We start from the raw sequence: 17,138 nt of genomic DNA on the forward strand, positions 1-17,138 counted from the left end.
AGGGAGATAGCTCAGTAGCTTAAGCACCTGCCAGGCAAGTGCAAGGTCATGAGTTCAATCCCTGGTACTGCCAAACACACACACACACACACACACACACACACACACACACACACACAATGACTCAATGAGAAAGTGGGCAAATGAATAGACGTTCCTCAAAAGAAGTACCAGTGGCCAATACATACATGAGAAATCACTCAACACCTTTCGCTCTTAAAGAAATGCTAAGCAAAATGGCTTTGCAATAGCCTCTAAACACTTTCAGAAAGGGTCACATCAAATGCACACACACACACACACACACACACACACACACACACACACAAACATGAATGAGTGCTAACAAGGAAGAAAGGAGAAAGTAACCCTCTTACATTATTAGTGGAAATCTAAAATAGTATAGCCACTATGGAAATCAGCATGGAGATGAAGGAAGGAAGGAAGGAAGGAAGGAAGGAAGGAAGGAAGGAAGGAAGGAAGGAGGAAAACTACAGTTACAAATTTTGCTTGACTCCAGCCATATCTCCCCAGTGGAGCTCTGAAAGATCTGAAGACATGCTGTAGTGATACAGGCCTCCTTGTGCTTGCAGCACTATTCCCAATAGCTAAGCTTTGGAAATAGAGATGAATGGATGGAGAAAATGTGATACGAATGAGTACACACATGTATAAGTTGTATATGTACTTTTATTCAGCCATGGAGAATGACATCACACCATTTTTCAGAAAGTGGACAGAACAGGAGGCCCAGGAAGCCCCGCCTGCTCCAAGGCGGCCTTTGGACAGCGACTGGCTCAGAGGCATGCCTGCTTACCAGTGGACCACGCGCTAGGGTGTGCAATAGCGAGGGGTGCTGTGAGGAGAGGGACCCGAGCAGAGGCTTCCCTGGGGAGACCTGGAAGGGAGGCGCCCCCTGTGGCTTCTCCCTGCCTCTTGCTGGCCACCAGGACATGGGCAACGGCCGCCACCAGACCCCCGCTGTGCTCCTCCTGCCTTGGAGCCTGCTGGCCATGGCTGAGCCCTCTGAGCCCGGGAAACCCAAATCTACCTCTCCTTCTTCAAGCTGCGTGTGCCCAGTGTCGTGTTCCAGCAGAGGAAAGTGCCTCAGCCGGCGAGCGAAGCGCGATGAGGCTAACTCAGAAGGCTCCATATTGCATGTTTTCTCTTACATGAAAAACATGAAGGATAAATAAATTCATGAATAAGACAGTAGAGAAGTGAACAGAGTCGTTAAGGTGGGCTCAGCGGAAGGCAGTCACAGGGATGAGGAGGAAAGGTGGGAGGAAAAGGATTAAAAAGAATTGAAAATGATCAGTAAGCTGTGCATCTTCCAGTTCTGCAAAATGAGTCGCGCCATGCTAGTGTACAAAATGTGTTTTAAAAACTAAAGAGTGAGATCAATCTGCGGGAAGAAATTTCGATGTTCTCATTTAAGGAGAAGCACTATTTACTCTGTGCACTTTAAGGGGGAGAGAAGTGCACTGAATAAGCACATGAACTGCCATGAGCATGTTTTGAGTTATATTATTTTGTATCATGATAACAGTATCACTGAAAAACACATATAGCAACATCGCAATGTTTCACCTCAATTACGGATTTAAATTGTGAAATAAACATTATGCATGTCTAACAATTTTGGTGTTCGTGCTTATTGTATACAAATGAAGCTGGGAAGATGGTTCAGTAGACTAAGCGCTTGCCTGGCAAGCGCAAGGTACTGAGTTCAATTTTCAGTACCACAAAAAAAAACCCATAGACGACCACCATAATAATAGTTAGCACTGGTGGTTCAGTGGCAGAATTCTCTGATATGCAAATGAAGAAGACAAAGAGACCTGACATGCTACGGAACTAGAGACATAGAAAAAGAAGAAATACAAATGATTTTATTGGATGTACAATTTTAGAGAGCCTTGCTTTTCACGCCTCATGACCTTGCCCCCTACAGGGAGGTGGTAAATGGTGAGCTCCTCTTTCCTTCCCGTCACTTGACAGACTAAGTGCAGATGCTCCAAGACCTCTTCAGGCAGCACGAAAATCAGTGCCTTAATTCTTCAGCATCCAGTGGGACGCAGCCTGACAGGAAGTGGGCAGGCCCTCTCTGGTGGGAACACTCAATCTCTCGTGGCAACCCAGGCTGTCGGCATTCGTCTGGGGTTTTTGCAGCACTGAAGCAATTTTTGCTTAACTGCTTGATTGGTCATGTTTCCATCCAGCTCAAAATAGAGGGTTTTGAACTAAGTTATGCAGCGGATACGTATCATCAAGGCCAAAGCTGGCCCATGGTGCCTAGAAGAGCAAACAACAACCTTTTTGTCTTTCTTTCTTTCTTTCTTTCTTTCTTTTTTGTTTATGTATTTGGTACAGGTCTCACTATGCAGCTCAGATTCATAGTGATCCTCCTGTTTTCAGCCTTCCCAGCACTGGAATTACAGGCACGCGCCACCACACCCAGACTCGGTCGCAGGCTCAGCACACCCTGGGGCAAGGCCAGCACAGCATACAAGACCAGAGATTGAACCCTGGCCCCTGAGCTCACCACAGCAGGTGTTTAGTCCTCTGAGCTAACATACTGGCCCTAGCAATGACCTAAGCATTAATTCACTATCAATTTATTTGACTCACTAAGTAGTTTATTGTTGGTTCACAGTGCATGGACATAATCTCAGCATTGGAAGAGGCTGAAGCAGGAAAATCGGGAGTTCAAGCTCAACCTGGGCCAATTAGTGATGCAGCAAGAGGCTGTCTGAAAATTATGTTTAAAAAATGTAAAGGGCTAGGGATGCAGCTGAATGTGAAGGGCCTGGGTTCAACCCCAGCACTGCAAAATATAGCAACGCGGCACTCACTGATTTATTAAGTGTTAACCATTGACTTCAGCCAAATATGCTAAGGAACACGAAGATGCGTACACTAGGATTTGAGCTGCCGGAGACCTCATCATGCAGCCAAGGAGACAAGTAGCTGCAGAAGCCTGGAGCCCAACGAAGGATGCTACACAATGAGGTAATGCACAAAGGGTAGATTGTGCTAGGCAGTAAGTGGCCTCTGACTTAATGATAAATGCCAAGTGTCCTATAAAGTTTTCCCTTTTACTTTTGTGAAGGTATTCCTTTCTAGATGGGAGGCATTGCAAGGTCTCACTGTCCTTACTCTGAGTGGATTATCTTAGTGATTATCAACTTCTACGTCATTAACTAGAGTTTTTGTCCTGTGGGATGAACTCTACACAAGGACTGGTTTTGCAATCATTGTTCTCTGTCCTTAATTCTGCCATCAGGATTTTAGTTCATCACCTCTGTGCAGATTTCATATAGTGACTCTGGATTGTTCAATTTTTACTGTGCTGTTTCAGATCAGATTAAAATAGAGAAAACGCAAGAGCTGGGAGTTCGATCCCTGGCCTGCCACACTGGCCTCACCCCCGGGGCGTGCTGAGGCAGTGACTGAGACTGGGCATGGTGGAGCACGCCTGTAATCCCAGAACTTGGGAGGCTGAAAACAGGAGAATTACTATGAGTCCAATCTACGTAGTGAAACCCTGTAGACCCTGTATTAAATACATTACAAATAAATAAAATAAACTGGAGAAAAAGTTCAAACAAATATTTATCACTGTAAGGACACTGTGTTTAGTGTAATAGGTTACACTTCGTAGTTTTCTATCAGAATTCTCTTTTGTTGACTTGCTTTAATCTCATTTCATGAAGCTTCAAGACATTTTAGAAAAACATGTAGGATTTAAATAGACATGCATCAAAATAAGCTCATTTCAACAGAAAGTCTACAGAATAGTAACCTTAAATGTTCCTTTACTTACTAATGAAATTAGAGGATAATTCCTCCATTTTTGAAAGGAGTGCAAATCTGCAGACTAGTGTCTGGGAGGGATTATATCCGCACAGGAACTAGAGAGCACAGGCACAAGATAGGCACTGTGGCAGGTGGCACGTGGTGCTCTCGCTCTGTGTGTGTGTGTGTGTGTGTGTGTGTGTGTGAGAGAGAGAGAGAGAGAGAGAGAGAGAGAGAGAGAGAGAAGTATTGCCAATTAATCGCTGAATGTGATTCATTACCAACACCACCAAAAGATCACAGCACTACTCTAAAAACAAAAAAAAATTAAAAAGTAACACTGCATAAGGGAGAATAGATTAGCTATCTGATTCCAAAAGTATTAATCTTTGGCTTCCACCCTAAAGAGAATATTTTGTGGGCTTTGTGGGCTAAAACACAAGATTTCGCAAATGTGAATCATTAAGGAAAGCCAAACTGCATTTTTATTAAATTATTTGAGGGTAAACATTCCAAGAGATCAAGTTTCTCTCATATTTCAAGTATCTTTCTAAAAGGAAGGAGAGACACAGGCGGGTCATGCAGGGCTCCTGAGGGAGCTCCGTGTTCTTTGAAAGCCCCTGTAAAACTTCACATCAGAGTCCAGCTAGTTAGTAGGTGGGACACCAAGGCACACCCAAGTCAGCCGCCACTGGCAAGCCCCTCTGCCAGGTCTTGGAACTCAAATCAAAAGAGAGTAAAAGAAAAATTCGCAGAGCACAATCACACTTCAGGCCCATCTCGGGAACTCATATGTCCCTAAAGACAAAAATAATTTTGAAAAACTGAACATAAGCTGAAAAATCCTTCATATATTTCATTTACCTTGAAAAAAAAATCTGTCTCAAGATTAATGAAACAGGGTATTGCAAATGTAATGATCTAACAGTACCAGAAACTACTTTTTAAAAAGACAAATGAAAAAATAAAAAAGAAATAAAGACCTGATGGTTTTACAAGAAATTTGTTATGCGAGCCACTGGACATAAATTCCCATAAAATGGAAATAGAAGAAAGGAACCAGAAAGCCAGACCAGAACCCACTAAAGAGACATCGCAATTATCCTTAAATATCTGTTGCAAAAAAGAAAAAGAGAAACCTAGTCTTCCTTCCTGGGTAATAAAACATGAAAAGCTCTGCTTGGAGTGAGTGAAAGATGACAGAACTGTGAAATATTCCCCATCAATTCCCCTTAAGCATCCTCTGTCATTAGACAAGAAAGGAAATCATTAGTATTAGTTTATATGTATAAATGCTCAGTTATACTAAAAAATTTTAATGGAGCTAGTCCCAATTTAGATAATATTTTATTTTACAAAACGAAACCTTGAGAGAAAGCTTCAAACCTCAATATTTTTAGCAAATTTTACATGAAACTAAAACATATGATCAGAATAAGGGAGGGTTTTAAAAGAATGAAGGATTTCCAACATTTCATTTGCCGAAACTTTTTAAATGTATTTCAGGCAAGCTGTTTATTCCTCCTTTTGCCTCAAATATTCTAAGGGTAGTTGTGAAATGACCGCACTCTCTTGAAATCTAAGTGTATGCTTTTAATATTTAAATTGATTTCATACAAAATTTAAAAAACAGACTTGATAGTTTAAAATACAACACTGCAAGCGCCAACAAGCTGAATAAGTGGGATATTATATTTAATTAAGGTAAATATTAGTAATGACATTAAAAGAAATGTTTATTTGGCTCCCATGGTGAATGCCACAGGTGGCCAGAATGAAACACCCAGCTGAGCCGAGCCAGATGGTGCTGGCCACTGGAAGCTGGCAGCAGGATGGTTGCTGGCAGCCCAAGGGGCAGCACCACGGAGGAAGAGCGGTGTTGGGAGGCTGTTGGGGCACAGGGAGCTGCTGGTGCTCTTGGAGGTGTGCGTGGTGCTAGCTTTCCTGGTGGACTTGGCCTTCTCATCATCAAAGGAGCTCAGGCCCTTGCTGTCCCTGAGAATGGTTTTGTTCACTTTGGGGAGCTCTGGTCCTCACTTTGGGCATTGCCTCCTGGCTCAGAGGGGAGGAGGGGGGACCGCTCTGTCCTGGAGAACCTTGCTCTGCTGGCTTTCCTGATGGGAAGCCAGCTTCCCTCATCCTCAGAGGAGCTAGGGAGCTCACTGCCACTGAGGCTGGCTGTCGTACTTCTGGGGAGCTCTGGCCCTTCCCATGAGCACTGCTTCCTGGCTCCAGTGCAGACACCTCAGCTGCTAGCATAGGTCCCTCATCACCACGCTGACACACTTTCTAGCTTCCACTACCAACCTCTGGGCCTTCCCAGCACAGATCCTTGAAATAGGCCTGCATGAGGCATAGCTGTGGGCTCTCCGCTTCACTTGGACTTGTGAGAGGCGTTGTTAGGGGCTCTGAGTCTGCAGCTGGATTCATGGAGGATATTACTGGGACCCAGGCCCCTGGGAGGATTCTCTGATCCTCAGTGTGCACACCGATTTCCTGCATTCTTTTTGTATATGACTCTTTGGGTGATTATTATAAAATGATCTTCTAGATTATGTGTCCCGGATTGCCCCCTTTAAGCCCTGACCACCACAGCTCCTGAATAAGCCACCACAGGAAGAGCAGCCCCTTTAGCGTCCCAATGCTGGCATCCTGGAGGGGAGGACAGGAGAACTGCGCGGGAGCCACAGCCTGCAGCCCTCGGCCCGCAACCCCACCTGCCAAGCTGTGTTTCTACTCACCTAATATTCTCTACCAGTTTCAGATCTTCCCCCTTTGCTCTCACCTACCCCACCTGTGCCACTTCATCATTAGCAAGCAGCTATGTGGGCTGCTTCAGGAGGAAAGCTCAGGCCAAGGGGCAGGTACTCTGCTCCGGGGGGAAGTCCAGCACCCGCCGCCTCCACCCCCACCCGCCTTCCTGCTCTCTGCGGCCCATCCATCCTGCGCTCGCTGCAGCTGCACCGCTCTCCGCAAGCTCTGTGCCCCTCGCCGTCACTGCCATGCCCAGTCCCGGCATCTCTCCTCCTCAAAGCCTCCCCTCCACCTCCCGCTAGCGCCTCCCCTTCCCTGTGCAGCAGGACCCTCCCGGCGGCCTCGCATCCTGCCCTGCTTCCCTCTCCCGCCCTCCCTCGCACCTAGCTGCAGCCCCGGGTCTTGGAGCATCTTCTCACTCCTGCCACGCTTCATGCTCGCTGAAGTTACTGAAGTACCCCGCATGGAGAAATCTAGAAACATTTGTCCATTCTCATCGTGAGGAGCAGAAAACAGCAGATCAGCTGCACTGGTCAGCTTTCCCGTGGACGGACACAGTTCTGACAGCCGCGACGAGAAGAAGGAGAGAGCGCCTGGGCGTGGCTCACGGTTTCAGAGAGTTCAGTCTGTGGACCGGAGCGGAGGCAGGAGGGGCTGAGGCAGCACAGCCGCTCACGTCGTGGGCCGATGGCGTCGCCAAGGTCACACTCTGGGGCCCTCCCAGAAGCCTGCTGCTCTGATCCACGTGTCTCCCACGCCAATCAAGTTGACTGTCAGGCTCAGCTGACAGCTCTTCCTGCCTTCTGCCAACCCTTGCTCTCAGTTTCAGTGATCCTCAGACCTCGAACCGCCTCCGTGTGCTCTGCCTTTAGGGTTCTCCCCGCCCGCCCATTCCTGCGCAGGTCTCCCGTGCTGGGGACTCTTTAAGACAAGGCCTAGTGCTAGGCCCTCTCCTTCAGGGAGCTCGGGGAGAGCATTAGTTTGGTTTTCATAATAATAATAAATTTCTAGTACTGGTGGGATGAAAAAGCCCATATTTTACATTAAAAAGTTGAATCTCAGAGAAGCAGAGCGATTTCTCAAGGCATCAGGGAAACCCTTCACCCTGACCAATGCCGACTTGCACGGGGCCCCCTCTAGACCACACCCCTTTCCTCTCTGTAGCCTGATAGCCTCCTCTCCACAGTAAGAGAGAGGTGTCTCCTGAGTCCAGTGGAAGGAAATCTGCACTCTCAGGCCACCCAGCTCTCCTCTCTCTTCAGGATTCACTAGTTTGCTGAAATCAAACACTGACCTCTTCTTTCATGCCTCATATTTAAAAGGACCGGTCCTTACAGAAATGTCTCACTCTCCAGACCACCTGTATCTCGGTGACTGTAACAAGGGATGGAATTGAGACGCCTCCAAGGCAAACAGACTGTCAAGTTCTCCAGCAGCTTTGAGGGAGAAAGCTATTACTTTATTTTCTCTCAACATCAGGGTTTCTATGTTTCAATTATTTTAGAAAATGGAGAAAAGAATCTTTAGTATTAATTTCTTTTTTGTTGATTTCTATAAAATACTTATGTGAATATCACTTGAAAGTATACTTAGGAAGGCATATTTTAAAGACCCGATGGTGAAGCAAATTGAATTTCTACAGCTAATGGGGGACATCTCAATCTCTTAAGCTCTCATAATATCAAACCTGCAGATACTGAATGTTTGAAATAAGTGAGGACAGGAATGGTTTGTCACCTACCAAACAAAATAAGTATGGATTCACGTTGCTAATGAAGACACAGAAGGTTAAATGCATGCAGAGGAGGGGAAAGTACTTCCTTCCATAAAATGTCACCAAGATGAAGACCGAACAACAATATTAGAAAAGAACTATTAGGCCATCATCGAAGTAAGTCGTTGAGCAAAATTTACTATTAAGTGCTAGATGGTGAAATGATCAACGAGTGGACGAGTGGATAAGAAACTGGATATTTACACAGTGCAGATCAATTGCTTTGGGCATCATGGCTGTGAGTGACAAAGTCAAGTTCAGAACTCACCTATTTTTGTTCTTTTTTCTTCTTTTTTACACTACTATTTAGTGTCCAACAAAATCAAGAAAATTTTCAGAAATATCTCCAACATATAAATAGATAAAAATTTGAGCAGAGAATATTTTAAAAGTATTTAAGATCAACACAAACACCTCTTTCTTTCAGTGTTCTGAAGAAGAACACTGCGTGAAGTGAGGTCGACACGTGCTTCGCCAAGATCAGTGAACGATGACCTGGAAGGCGGGCCTGTGACGCCGCCGGTCGTGCTCATGCTCTCTGAGCCTCTGATCCTGCATAATGTCACTTACTCACGTTAAACCTACATAGTCAAACAAACATGCAATAGTATCTGCACTTGAAGAGTTCACATAAGCTTTCTTCCACCTCTGGGCAGGAGGGAAACCTGGAATTGTTAATTAGCAAAATAGCCTTTCCTTCTCCAGTAAATATCTGATCCAGCTTGAGGTTGGAAATGCGCAAGCTATTTTAACGGGTAAGAGGTATTAGAAAGAAAACACATACTGATGAACTTGTAGTTTCCTCTCTGTGGAGGGGGCTTAAGCCGCCTTGTGGGCGGCCCGGTCTTCCTGGGCTGGCGCCCCGCCTTTGCAGCTTGGACTCCTGGCCTGTCTGCAGCCGGGACCGCGCACAGAAGGAAATGTCAGGCTCCCCTCGCGCTCTGGGGCGGGCGCTGCTGCAGCTGGGAGGTGCCCTGCCTGGCCTGGATCGGCCTACATGTCCCTTCTGTCCCCACCCGAGCCTTGAGCCGGGGTCCTGGGGCGAGGAGCCCTGGTTCTTAAAGGTGACACAAGCATAGTGTCAACCACAACATCTCTGCCTGTGCTCCTGCTCACTGTCTTCCTCCCTCCTCCACAACCCACGACAGCCCCCAAAGTGGACTTTTCTGATTCATCTGTTTATTTCAGTGTGTGTGTGTGTGTGTGTGTGTGTGTGTGTGTTACACAAAGCTCATTTGTCTGCCTGTGTGTTTAGAACTGAGATAAAATGCATGGTCCTGTCCTGTTCTCAAAACAAACTTCTTCACTCTGTTACTATCTGGAGGGGAAGAAAAGGTATTTATTTGGAGTTTCCTTACAAATGCTTGAGTTTTTAGCCACCAGGTTCCCTTCCACCATCAAAAGCACTTAAGTGTGGTCAGAGTGCAGCCCGGCACAGTAGCAGCTGACCGAGCACACGGGAGAGGGTGGCCGCCAGCCCAATCCTGACGATGGGTGACAGGAAGCACCCTGTCACCCCAGTGCAAAGGTAAAAATGTCACAGATATCTGTGCCTCAAAGCCGACTCTGCTCCGACCGAAGTTCCCAAGTGTTCCTTTGCACAACTTCATTTGCTTTATCTCATATTTGAGATGCACACATCATCCCCACTAATTCTATAATTCATAAGTAACAGCCAAAAAATTACTCGATCACATAAACAGAACATTTATAAGCCTAAATCAAGTTAAACTAAGGCCTGATGTGCCTACCATAGCCATATGCTGTTTATGTCCTTAAATTCCACTTATTTTAGTTGTCTTTATCCTGCCAATGAATAACTATAATTTCACAGTAATTTAGTGAAGCTTTTTGAAGTGCGAAACAAGACAAAATATAAACAGAAAGTTAAAATTGTCGCCATGAACTGCAATCATGCAAATGAACAGAGAGGTCAGAAAAATTATTGTGAATTATTGGAAGCAGGAGGGCGTAGCCCACGCTGACGCCGGCTGGAGAGAGGAAGTAGAGCTTGTGCTGCCGGCGCTAGCACGGGCTTCCGTCTTACATCATCTCAGACCTTGACGGAGTACCGAGGCTTCGTCCACTCTCACGCCTCTAGCACTGCAAAACTGAAGACGGGGTGACGTCGCTAAGGAGTTCCGATCTGCTGAAGGAAGACGCACTGCGCCCTGCCGGCCCTTCATCAGGAAAGGCAATCCTAGTTCTGGTATGAATAGGTTCTTAAAGGTGACACAAGCACAGTGTCAATCACAACACCTTTAGGCTGTTTTTTTTTTTTTTTTTTTTTTTTTTTTTTTTTTTGCCTGTATTTTTGTTTTCCCTTGAGAGACAGTTCTAAAGCATTTCAAGAAGGTATTTATTCTAATATATCTTTCATCATGGGAAAAGAAGTATACAACCAGAAGTAATAGTTGTAGTCTGCTTGGGCTATCATGACTAAATACTGTAGATTAGGTGGCCTAACAAAAATTTATTTTCTCACAGTTCTGGAGCCTAGAAAGTACAAGATCAAAATCCACCAGAGTTCAGTGTTAGCTGGAGAAGTTCTTCTCGGCTCTTAGACAACCACTTTGACCACTTCGCTGCTCTCAAATGAGAAAAGGGGGGATGGAGGGACAGAGGGATGGATGGAGGGAGGGAAAGAAAAGAGAAAGAGGGAGAATGGAAGGAAGGAGAGGAGAGGGAGAAAGAGAGGGAGGAAAGGAGGGAGTGAGTGTGGAGGAGAGGGGAGGAGAGGGAGAAGGAGAGGGGAGGGAGAGGCTTAGGAAGAGAGAGGGAGGGGAAGAGGGAGGGGGAGAATGAAAGAAAGAGAGAGAGAGAAAGAAAGAAAGAAAGAAAGAAAGAAAGAAAGAAAGAAAGATGGAGGGAGGGGAGAGAGACAGAGAGAAAGAGAAAGAAGGAGGGATGGAGGGAGAAAGAAAGAAAGAAAAAAAGAGAGAGAGAGAGAGAGAGAGAGAGAGAAATGGATGGATGGATGGAGGGAGGGAGAGGAAAAAAACAAAAGAGAAAGAGAGAGAGAAAGGAAGGAAGGAAGGAAAAGAAAAGAAAAGGAAAACAAAGAAAGATAAAGTAGGAATGGAGGGAAGGAGAGTGGAAAAGAGGGGGACAGAGAGAGAGAGAAAGAGAGAGAGAGAGAAAGGTTTCCTTTACCAAAAAAGGCCATAGTCCTGTCATGTTAGGGCTCTACAAATACTTTCTGAAGAACCTGCCTTTAAAAAAGGTCTTATTCAGCATTTGTATTTAACATAACAGTTTATAGAAAACAATATTCAGTTCATAACATTAGTCAATCTCTTAATATTATCTTTAGGATTATAAAATACCATATGCTACTGATACTTCTTGACACAAATAAAAAGCAAATAAATTAATTTCTTGATCAAAAATGATAGAGCAGAGCTGTACAGTTGGGCTGCTGCTCCCACGGTTAAGAAGCAAGTGTGAGCAATGCCCTAAGCCCGTGGATTTGCCCAGAGCCTGAGGCCACACGCAGCAGTGGACAGTGCGATGCTAGTGTGCGGAGGAGGTTTCACACCTAAGAGTTAATTATCAAAATGTGTTTTCTTTTCCTCTACTGTGTTCTTAATCCAAATTTTCACTTTTTATGTTTCACCGGTAATCCTACCGATTTCGTCTTGACATTTGATCTGAACCACAGGAGCCCGCTTTCTAGGTCGCGAACTGCACCGTGCTTTGTGGACTCCTAGCGGTGACTGTAGTCAGAGTTAAGCTGCCCACCACCAAAAAACTGCCTTATGAATTTGTTATTTCAAATTCACTAATAAAACAAGAACCACCGAAGGCAATTCATGTTCCATCTATCCTTCAATCCTGCCTTGATTTTTGCATTCACCTTTTGACTTATACAACTAGGATTACACAACATCATATAGATTTGCAGGACTTGTCAATTGTGTTCTACAATGTTTAAAATTGAGCTACCAGTGGGTATTTTCCTTGGTTTGGTATCTGTTTGCTGGGAGGAGCGGTCACCAGCAAGTGACGCACTTGGCCTTTCTGTCTTTGAAGTGCTGACCTCTAAACAATTCATAGAACAAAGCGCAGTGACTCATGAATAAATTGCTTCTGTGACATGTTTGGAAACACAGGTGACAAAGGTAAAACACACCCCTGGGCATCGCATCAGTCAGCTTCGCTGTCAGTGGAACTCAAGGTCCCGACACTCAATCGTTGCAGGCCTTCTTCGGGGCTGGCGCCGAGGCAAAAGCATCGCAGCAGAAGCTGTGCTGGAGCAAAGCAGGCTAGCAGCTCAGCGAGGAGAGAAGCAGTCACGTGCCAGGGCCACACCTCCCAGAGCCACGCTGGCCACCCTCAGGGGCTCACTGTCCCCTCAGTGTGTCCCAAGCCAAGCAGTTGAGACAATGAAGCGCAATCATCACAGGTGTCCAGTGCAAAGGCGCAAATATTTTACCTGCTAAAAACACATTCTTTTCATTTTTTTATCTTCTATTTATTTATTTATTTGGTACAGGGTGTGGCTACACAGCTCAAACTCATAGCGATCCTCCTGTCTCAGCCTCCCCAGCACTGGGATTACGGGGGTGTGCCACCACACCTGGGTTATAAATACAATCAATCTTGCAAATCTATAGCTGGTTGCCTGAGCAACAAATTTGACAATAATACGTAATATAACAACTGTTGTTAATGTCCCATTCTCGCTCTGAAGTTCTGCACTGTTTGTACTGTCTTGTATTGCTTTGTTTCTGTCTTTTTTCTTATTATTTGATCTAGCTTTTGTTTTTGCTTTTCCTCTTTAAAGTAAAAAAATAAAAACACATTCTTGATTGAGGACCTGACTCAGTAAATGTTAAATGTATTTAAGATGTATTCATTGAAACATTCTTTGTTATCTTGAAATCTTGTGATTAACTGTCTGCAAAACTAGAAAACAAATATAAAATAGTTTAATGAAATCTTAGCTAGCAATGCAAATAGCATTTTACTTGTCTTAAGGAAGTATTTTTTAAAAATCAGAAGGTTAAAAAGGACCGGCCAAATAGCTCAGTGCATTAAAGTGCCTGCAAGCAGGTGCAGGGGCCGGGGGTTCCATCCCTGGGCCTGCAGTCCTGGCCCCACCCCAGGGGCACGCTGAGGTGGCAATTGAGGCAGGGCGTGGTGGCGCACACCTGTAATCAAGCTGTAAACAGGAGAATCAATACCAATCTGATCTAGTAGTGAGACCCTAAACACCCTGTAGATCCTTCCCTAAAAATAAAAAAAAAAAAAAAGTCAGGTTACATTCTGTTTAATTTTGTAAATTTTTCAGCACACTCACACCTTCTGCAGCTGCACAAGTAAGCACTGTCATCACCAAGCAGAAAGAGAAGGGCAGGGAACAGCCCGGTGGTCAGCCCGGGCTGCCTGCTGTGGCTGCCCCCATCCGGTTGCTGGTGGCCGCAGAGAATACGGAAAGAACGGGGAGGTCTAGCCTGCTCCGTAAGACTCGGTGCCCAAGTCCGGCTGGGTGTCGGTGTGTGGAGTGCATCGCCCATTGGCTCTTCTCATGCGCTGGTTCTGTTTCATTTGGCGTGTACAACATAAATAGAGCGGAGATGGCCCCGCACCCCAGCGACCCTTTGTTATTCCTTCACAGCAGGTGAAAACCATTCGCTGCCAACTCAAGTGATCACGCATCCACCTGCTCTAAACACACCCCGGCCTGCACACGGGAAGACCCGCGGAGCCTTACGCACTCGTATGCATTGTAAGTGCACTCAGTACCTGCGAGCCAAACATGGAAAAGCCCTATAGTTAGAGAGGACTGGCGATCCTGCTGCCACACACTCCCTTCCACGCTGGGGCACAGTCACTTAACCCAGAACTCCTGCCCTGACGTCCCTTCTCCCCAGCGTCGCCCGGCTCCTCCTCCTGGGGATGGTGGCTTCTCAACAAACGACCGCCCCGTCCAGCAGCCTGTCCACGCGCCACCTTGCCATCCAGGCTGTGCCCACCACAGTTTTCTTAAGTATACCATGGGTAAGGGAAAGTTTGAAAAATGGAATTCTGTTTGCATACGGCTCACAGATGGAAAGAGGAATAAACAATGTAGTAAGGAGATGACAATATGTGTGATTAACTACAAATCCACATTTAACAACCGGACACTGAAAAACACATTGTGGAATGAACAAAAAAATTACGTAGTACAAAACGTTATAATATAAGCAGCTTAATTTGACATACAAATAGAAAATACAGCATGAATTAATAAACATACGATAATTACATTTATTTCACATAAATTTTAAAAATTGGAGGTGATTTTTATTCCTCTGTAATTGAATAACAAACAAAACAAAAACAAAAACAAGCTAACCCACAGGTGTCAAAAGCAGCGTGGTGGTTGTCAGACACCCGGGGAGAGAAAAGGACAGGCAGGGGGGAGAGACTGAGTAACAGGTCTAAACTGTACTGCCAGGCAGAGCAGGGACAAATCCCAGTGCTCTGTCACCCAGAGACTGCCGTCCTTAGTGCCATTCATCATGACGGAGGTGCATGGAGGCGTTAGCTGGACAGTATCCACGTCCCGATGTGCCACACTGTGCCCCAGAAGGGGACGTAGTCCTCACGCTCCAATTAAACAAAGTAATCATATCTCCTCCTCCTCCTCCTCCTCCTCCTCCTCCTCCTCCTCCTCCTCCTCTTCCTCTTCCTCTTCCTGCTCCTCTCCCTGTTTTCCATCTTGTTTCTTCCTCAGTAATCTTTACAAACGTAAAAACTATTCTAAGCCAAAGGGTAGACACAAACTGTGACTTCAGTTCACCAGCCCTGCTGGAGTTAAGGAGACAAAGCTGGTACCCACGCTTTTCTGATGCCATTTAGTCATTCTATGCGCGTTCAGTTTTCCCTCCTCTGATGTCCCGGGGCTCCTTGCACCGGTGCTGTCTAGTTCTTCTTTGTCCCTCGTCCCAGTTGCAAACGCTGTAAGCTGAATCGAGGCTCTGCTTCTTCCAGGACATCCATCTAACCACAGTGAAAGCAATGTTCATTTGCCGGTGCACCAAGTCACTACAGTTTCGTTGGTCGTTTTTCAGTATTTTAATTGTTTTATTTTATTTTTTTAAAGTGAATATACAATTTATTTAACATTCAAACTTCATTAAGACGTGTGCAATAAGGCAATTTTACTGGGGATTTAAGCCTACCTAGGATATGATTGCTTGCTGGGGCTTAGCAACAGGGTCCACTTCACACTTAGCACTAATTAAATAGTTATTGAATAAATACAATACCAAAACAAAATGCATTCAAATACTTTTCTTTAAAAAACTTTAATTTTAAAGGTCTTTCTAATCAGGCTAAAGACAAACACAATAAAGGTAGATATGCTAGTTTAACATAATTGGCTGATTTTACACAGCACTTATATCTTTTAATCCACAAGTATGTTATTAAATGATAGGGAACATCTAATACAAGCATTTCTACAGAACTAGGAAATAAATTTCTAAGAAGGAAAGATCTTACAGACCCCGTCTTTTATACCCACCCCAACAGTCCAACTCTAAAGAGGATAAAGCCAGTGACTTTTCCTCACAAGAGCTCATGACTAATGTCACTTTGCTATCAAAATCTGTATTTCTGATCTGTTATGAGCATTGGGACAAGATTCAAAAATCCCCAAGAAGCACAATGCACACTGTGATTGCCTGTTCAGCACCAGCAAGCACTGCATTCAAAACCATCTCATATCTCATCCCAGAAATTAAATAAGATCAGCCACATTCACGGGCATTTCCTCCATGGTAGTATTATAGAAAGTCTCAATGTCACAGAGAATCCTCTTGTCTTCCTCGGTAACAAAGTTTATAGTCACACCTTTCCTCCCAAATTGACCCCCTCTGCCAATTCGACTTGCTCTTTATTCAAAGTGTGCTATTTCGCTTATGACTCCATGTCCTAAATTATGTCAGTGCGGCTTCTGAGAGCCATCTCGTCATCAACTGCTGCTATGGACTCCTGTGAATATAGTTTTCATGATTGGTAGATAGATCACAGTTTATAACCAAAGACACTTGCGATAGAACACGGCTGGACCCTGATCCAGATTCCCTCATGCTAGCATCTCTCTCCTTCCCATCCATATCGCCATGCAGAACAGAAACTGTGAAGTCTCTGGCGCGCATTTTCTCAGTGAGCCAGTCCACCTTGCGCCTTGTATTAAGAAAGATAACAGCCTGCATAATGAATGGTGAGTGTCTCATACAAATCACAAAGTGTGTCCAACTTCCATTCCTCTCTTTCAACATTAATATAAAACTGCTGGATTCCTTCCAGGGTCACTTCTTCCTTCTTCACCAGAATCCAAAATGGATCTCTCATAAATTCTTTGGGCACCTCCAACACATCAGTTGGCATTGTGGCAGAAAGCAACACAACCTGAATACTTGTATTTAGTTTTTGGAAAATCTCATAAATTTGATCCTTACACCCTCGGCTCAACATTTCATCTGCTTCGTCCAAAACAAACATTTTGATCCATTTTGGAGAAAGGTATCTTCTGTTTAACATATCACACACTCTCCCGGGGGTACCAACAGCAATATGTGGTGCTTCAGCCTGCAGCTTCTGCATTTCATTTCGAACATTTGTTCCACCAATGCAGGCATGACAAGTTGCTCCCATGTAATCTCCAAGGGCCAGAATTACCTTTCAGATCTTTGATACAAAGAATAATAGCTCTTTGCTGAATAGCTGAAGGCTTCTCAAAAACCATAAGCATAGATGCCCCGAAGAAGAGACTTCTTTAAGTTCATATCATCAAAGTCATCAACAATCTCATTCC

At 44.9% G+C, this 17,138-nt stretch overlaps 1 pseudogene; it reads right to left on the reverse strand.

Annotated features, from left to right (window-relative positions):
• Window positions 1-16,058: 16,058 nt before the first annotated feature.
• LOC101568936 lies at window positions 16,059-16,997 on the reverse strand (annotated as a pseudogene).
• Between the last annotated feature and the right edge of the window lie 141 nt (window positions 16,998-17,138).

This window comes from Octodon degus, unplaced genomic scaffold (genome assembly GCF_000260255.1).
Source record: "Octodon degus isolate 3935 unplaced genomic scaffold, OctDeg1.0 scaffold00034, whole genome shotgun sequence".
Classification (NCBI taxonomy): domain Eukaryota; kingdom Metazoa; phylum Chordata; class Mammalia; order Rodentia; family Octodontidae; genus Octodon; species Octodon degus.